The following is a 6,179-nucleotide window of genomic DNA, read 5'->3' as shown; positions in this document are numbered from 1 at the left end:
TCCTTCGACATTATGATTATGTCATGTTTTCTCTCCAAAAACTCCTGGTATATCTCTTGGACTAGCTCAGTCGGCAGTGAGTCCCGGAATTCAACTACTCCTAAGGAGTAGAATGTGTGCTTACGGTCCATTCGGCCGTGTTGTGCCTGCAGTTTCTGGCCGCTACCCCTAGATGTTGTGTTGCGACAAAGCTTAGTTAGGTGTTAAAGGGATGCCTAAAAGTGTTTAGGATGCTACAGGTCATTAGAAAGGCGCTCTAATGGATAACAGTTCCGTGATTGTGGGAGCTCTTCACCAGACTTGAATTTGAGTTTGTGAACTGATTTCGTCTGTCGTCGTTGTACATGTTTTAGAGTATTCTTATCCTTTTGGAGTGAGGAGAAACTATTGTTTCCATGCTCTATACAGGGTCGAATAAGACTTTTGGAGATTAATTGGAAAGCTTTTCCGTCGAAATGGCCGAAGATGTTCGTCAATTTTATAAATGCATGGTTTTCTTGAAAGCATTTTTCTCGAAGTCATCGTAAAACTTCAGATCATAGGATAACAACACTCCCATATCTTCAACTTGGAGTGCCTCTAAAGGTTGTGTTTGTAATCTGCAAAATGTCTCAGGTGGACTACTTTACACTTTGAGTTGTTAAAGGTAGGTTCGTTATCGTCTGCCCAACTTTGAAATCGAGTCAGATTCTCTTGAAGTTGTAGCGTGGCGTCGAGTTGAGATTAACTGTGAACACCGCTACCAAGAAACACGTGCCAGATAAATCAGAAGGCGAGGATCGAACGTAACCAGATTTATTTCGTTGGCGATCTCGTGGTATTGAACGAATACCGAGATCGTGCCAAGGAATGGTACAAGCGAAAGCAGAAGAAAGGAGTACGTGCGAACAGTACCAAAAACCGCGGAACAATGATGGAAGGTAATGGAAGCACAAAATGGCTATAATTAGCACAGTTAAACAAAAGCACATTAAAACACACACCGGTACAGTTGGTTATAATAATAATTGTTTTTATCAAACCAGTCGTGTTCTCGTGATAAACGTGAGTCACTACAGGAGCCCCCCGCTAGAAAGGGTTTACACTTTCGATAAATAGCGGTTTGAATCGTGGGACTGATCGGCTGACGAGCGATTGTAGGACGGAAGAATTGGCGAACAGGAAAGCGATCGTTGATCGTCGAGTTGCCAACGAAGGTCGTTTTCGGAGAACAGTACCAGGAGCGATGTGTTGTATTTATTGCTCGAATTGGCATGCTACACCAGAGTGGTTTGTATCCAGAATCTGAAGAGGGCGTTCGTAGAAGTGCGCACCAGAAACGCTGCAGACGTAGGACGAAACCACGTTGAGCCAAAAGACCAGAAGCGACCGTAACGACCAAGTTCGAGACCAAGCGTGTGCCAAGCATTCGAAACCAATATATCGACTGAGTGCGTTGACAAGAGCATGGGTGATCAGGCCAGCTTTCGCCAAAGTTGACTGAAGTCGACGGAACCAAGCGGAGATGGTCGAAGGCATGGACTCAGGAAACAAAAAGAAAATCAAAAAAGAAGAGTGTAGCATACGTGTAGTATAGGAATAATCCTACACCGTATCGGTTGTTGACTGTGCGACTATTCGCGGAAGCGTACGGGCAACCGTACTCGGCGACCGGAACGTGAGACGGCAGTCTCGTTCGCGTCGTGTGAGCCTGCAATCTCATCCGAAGTCAAGGGCGGCGTGGTCTGCTGATCTGGACGTGAGACTGTCGTCTCGTCCGTAGACGGTGCAGATGACGCGTGCTGTTGACTGGGACGTGAGAATGAGGTCTCAGATGTATCTAGCGTGGGACCTGAAGGAGATTTAAGGATCCCGCTAGGTTTGCTAGGTCTAGCATTGAATCTCAGGTTGTCAGATAGGGCACTGTCATCGACGTGTGCTGGTTTGAGACGATCAATGCTGACGATCTCGACGCGGCCGTGTCGATCAACCTTGAAGGTCTTTTCGTGACGAGCGATCACGCGAAAAGGGCCTTCGTAAGGTTGTTGCAAAGGTTTGCGTACCGAATCTACTCGTACAAAAACATGTGAACAGGCAGATAACTCTCGAGGGAGAGCGACCTGTCGATGTTGTATTCGAGTTGACACCGGAGGCAGCGTTCGCATAAATGCAGACAGTCGATGGACGTAGTCTGATTTAGCGAAATTAGGTCTGCTCCGTGGTGTGAAGAATTCCCCGGGCAGACGCAATGTCGTGCCGTATACAAGTTCAGCGGCGGAACATTGGATATCTGCCTTTAAACTCGTTCTGATACCTAAAAGAACGAGCGGTAAGGTTTCGTACCAGTCGTCGTTTTCGTGTGCTCGAAGAGCACTTTTAAGTTGCCGGTGAAACCTTTCAACTAAACCGTTTGAAGCTGGATGGTAGGCGGTAGTGCGTATTCGTTCCGTACCAAGCAGCCGAGTAAGTGAGGAGAATAGTGCGGACTCAAATTGTTGTCCTCGGTCAGTCGTGACGGTCGAGGGACAACCATATAGAGCTATCCATCGTTCTACGAAGCGGTGAGCAACTGTCTCCGCCGTGATAGACGTGATGGGAATAGCTTCGGGCCATCTGGTGAAGCGGTCGATGCACGTGAGTATGTGATCATACCCGTGCGATGGTGGCAGTGGTCCTACAATGTCTAAGTGAACATGATCGAAGCGAGCATCAGGCGTAGCGAATGTACCGAGGGGGCGGCTACGTGCCTGTGCACTTTTGATCGTTGACATTGTAAGCATTGCTTAGCCCACATACGAACATCTTTATTCATGGCCGGCCAGAGGTATCGTGCAGCGATGAGGCGTAATGTAGCTGCGATACCTGGGTGAGATAATCCATGCAGGGCATCGAATACGAGACGTCGATAAGCAGAGGGTACGATGGGTCGAGGAAGACCGGTAGAAGTATCACATAGAATGGTGCCAGAAGTCGTGGCTAGAGGTACTTCCTGATACTGAAGGGACGTAGAGTGTGGTGCTTCTGTACAGCTGGGATCGTTTGCTTGGGCAGCGGCCATAGCAGGAAGATCGAGCACCGGTGAAGTGACTGCATTCATTTGGATTCGTGATAGAGCATCGGCAACACAGTTCGACTTGCTCTGGATGTGACGAAGGTCTGTCGTGAACTGGGAGATATAGTCCAAATGTCTGCACTCTCGTGGTGAGTAGCGGTCAGACTTGGCATGCAAAGCATACGTTAAGGGCTTATGGTCGGTGAATAAAATGAATCGACATCCTTCTACTGCGTGCCGAAAATGTTTGATGGCGCAGTAGGCTGCTAGCAGCTCGCGACCAAAAGCGCTATATCTCGTCTCCGTGGCAGTAAGGCGTCGTGAGAAAAACTCGAGAGGTTGCCAACTACCGGAGATGTTTTGTTGCATGACTGCTCCTATAGCAACATCGGATGCATCAACCGCTATACTAAGCGTGGCTGATGGATCGGGATGGGCGAGAAGAGTGGCTTGCGCAAGAGCCGTTTTGATTTCAGTGAATGCAGTACGTGCAGAATCGTTCATTTCCAATCTGCGTGGGTTGCCGCGTAGTAAGTCGGTTAGTGGTCGTAACCGTTCTGCCGCGTGTGGGATGAAACGACGGTAGAAGTTAACCAAACCGAGAAAAGCCTTCAGTTCCTTGAGTGAGGACGGCACGTTGTACTCCTTTATTGCTTGCACTTTGTCCTCACAAGGTAGAATACCCTCTTGCTTGATAACATGACCCAGAAATATTATTTCTCGTTTACCTAACTCGCATTTGTCTGGGTTAACTACTATTCCGTTATCCGAAAGGCGTTGGAATAATAGCGTAAGATGTTGATAATGTTCATCTACGTTTGATGATGCGATTGGCAGGTCATCAATATAGACGTGAACAAAATCGAGGTCTCGTACAATGCTATCGATAAACCTTTGAAAAGTTTGAGCAGCATTCCGTAATCCAAATGGCATTCGTAGGAACTCAAACAAACCGAAAGGAGTCGTAATAGCGGTCTTTTCGATATCTTCAAGAGCGACTGGGATCTGATGATATGCTCGTACCAGATCGATCTTAGAAAAGATAGTCGTGCCCTTGAGCGATGCCGTGATGTCGTGTATGTGGGGGATGGGGTAGCTATCAAAGCGCGTAACTACGTTTCGAGCTCGGTAGTCGCCGCATGGTCTCCAACTAACCCCTTCCTTTTTGCGCACCATGTGTAGAGGAGAGGCCCATGGACTGTGAGAAGGACGAATAATACCAGTAGCTAGTAAATTGTCAAACTCACGCTTAGCAAAAGCTAATTTGTCCGGTGCCAGTCGGCGAGGTCGTGCCGTGACTGGCGGTCCGCGGGTGACTATGTGGTGTACCACACGATTGGTCACCGATGGAAGCTCCTCGAGTGGTTTAGTGAGTACGGGGAATTTCTCGAATAAAGCGTGGAATTTATCGTCACGCGAGTAAAAAGTGCCGAGGATTCGGTACGCGTTCATGTGGGCTTTACAGCCCATGAATTTGCTGTTCGACGAAGTATCGATTAGCTGCAGCCTACGTGAATCGACAAGCAATTCATAGTGCTGTAGAAAATCGATACCTAGTATGGCTGTGGGAACATCAGCAATGATGAACGTCCACAGATACCGTCTTCGGTTGCCCAGGTTGACCGCGAGTTGTCGTGTACCGTAGGTAGGAATGACTGAGCCATTCGCAGCGCGTAGTCGAAGCACTGTGGCTTGTGACTTGCTGCTACCTCGTGGTACGACAGAAACTTGGGCCCCAGTGTCTACTAGGAACCTAGCGTTTGTGCAATAATCGTGCACATAGAATAGGCGACCAACCTGGGGAGAAGGGCCGGCGAGTACGGCCGCTTTTACTCGCCGGCGCTGGCGTTTCCCGCCTTGTATGAGCATGGTGCTCGACAACGGCGGGCGCCAGACCCGAAGGACCTATGGAACCAGCACCAACTGTCACTCGCTTCCGTAGCCGCCTTTCGGCGTGGCCTGGAAGATGCCCTTTTTGGGCGAGTGGTGACGGGTTTGCGAGAACTTGAGCGAGCTCGGGGGACGTAGGGTTGGGGTACGTTACAACGGTCTCGAAAACTAAGACGTGTGTGAATACACCCGGCCCTGTCACCATGAGCTGAGGAATGACCGGCGTCCATGTCTACTTTAGGACGTGCCGTCAAAGCAACTACATAGGTGTCTCTATTACTAGTCCTCGCCAAAATTTTGTCTGCTATGAGGGCTACCTGGTTAAGCGGTGAGTCCTCGAGCAGTGCCGTCACAGTAGGTTGGATATGGTCTGGTAGTGACCCAAGCCATAATTCCTTAACTATCTCCGAGTCAGATGCTGTTGGTCCTGCAAGAGATTGCAGGCGCGTGAGGTGATGGCTTGGTTTAGCATCACCCAGGGGTGACGTGCTAACAGGGTCCTCAATCGTTCCTCCCTCGATGGGAGGAAATGTCGGAGAATTGCCTCCTTGAGGCGGTCATAAACATTAGGCACGTTAGAATTGAGGACGACCTCACGAACAGCTACTAAATGGTCCCCGGGTAACGATTCGAGAGCCTAGGCGTATTTTTGCCTTTGGCTCGTGATACGACGAGTCTCGAACTGAGACTCTATTGCAGCAAACCAGACCTCAGGGTCGTGGGGGATAAATGATACAGGTCGAAAATGAATGGCCTGTACGTCAGAGTCTATAACATTAATAGTATTCTTCTCGCTATCCGTCATGTCGTGTATATTATATATTAAAAATTAATATGAAAATATACGACAGACGTGGATAGATAAATAATAGACTCACCAAATTGACTTCTTTGGAAGATTTGACCCGAGGTTGCGGCGTGTTCCAAACTTTGGGATCACCAATTGTAGCGTGGCGTCGAGTTGAGATTAACTGTGAACACCGCTACCAAGAAACACGTGCCAGATAAATCAGAAGGCGAGGATCGAACGTAACCAGATTTATTTCGTTGGCGATCTCGTGGTATTGAACGAATACCGAGATCGTGCCAAGGAATGGTACAAGCGAAAGCAGAAGAAAGGAGTACGTGCGAACAGTACCAAAAACCGCGGAACAATGATGGAAGGTAATGGAAGCACAAAATGGCTATAATTAGCACAGTTAAACAAAAGCACATTAAAACACACACCGGTACAGTTGGTTATAATAATAATTGTTTT

The sequence above is a fragment of the Schistosoma haematobium genome, chromosome 1, assembly GCF_000699445.3.
Source record: "Schistosoma haematobium chromosome 1, whole genome shotgun sequence".
In the NCBI taxonomy this organism is placed as follows: domain Eukaryota; kingdom Metazoa; phylum Platyhelminthes; class Trematoda; order Strigeidida; family Schistosomatidae; genus Schistosoma; species Schistosoma haematobium.
Note: the sequence above shows the minus strand (reverse complement) of the source record.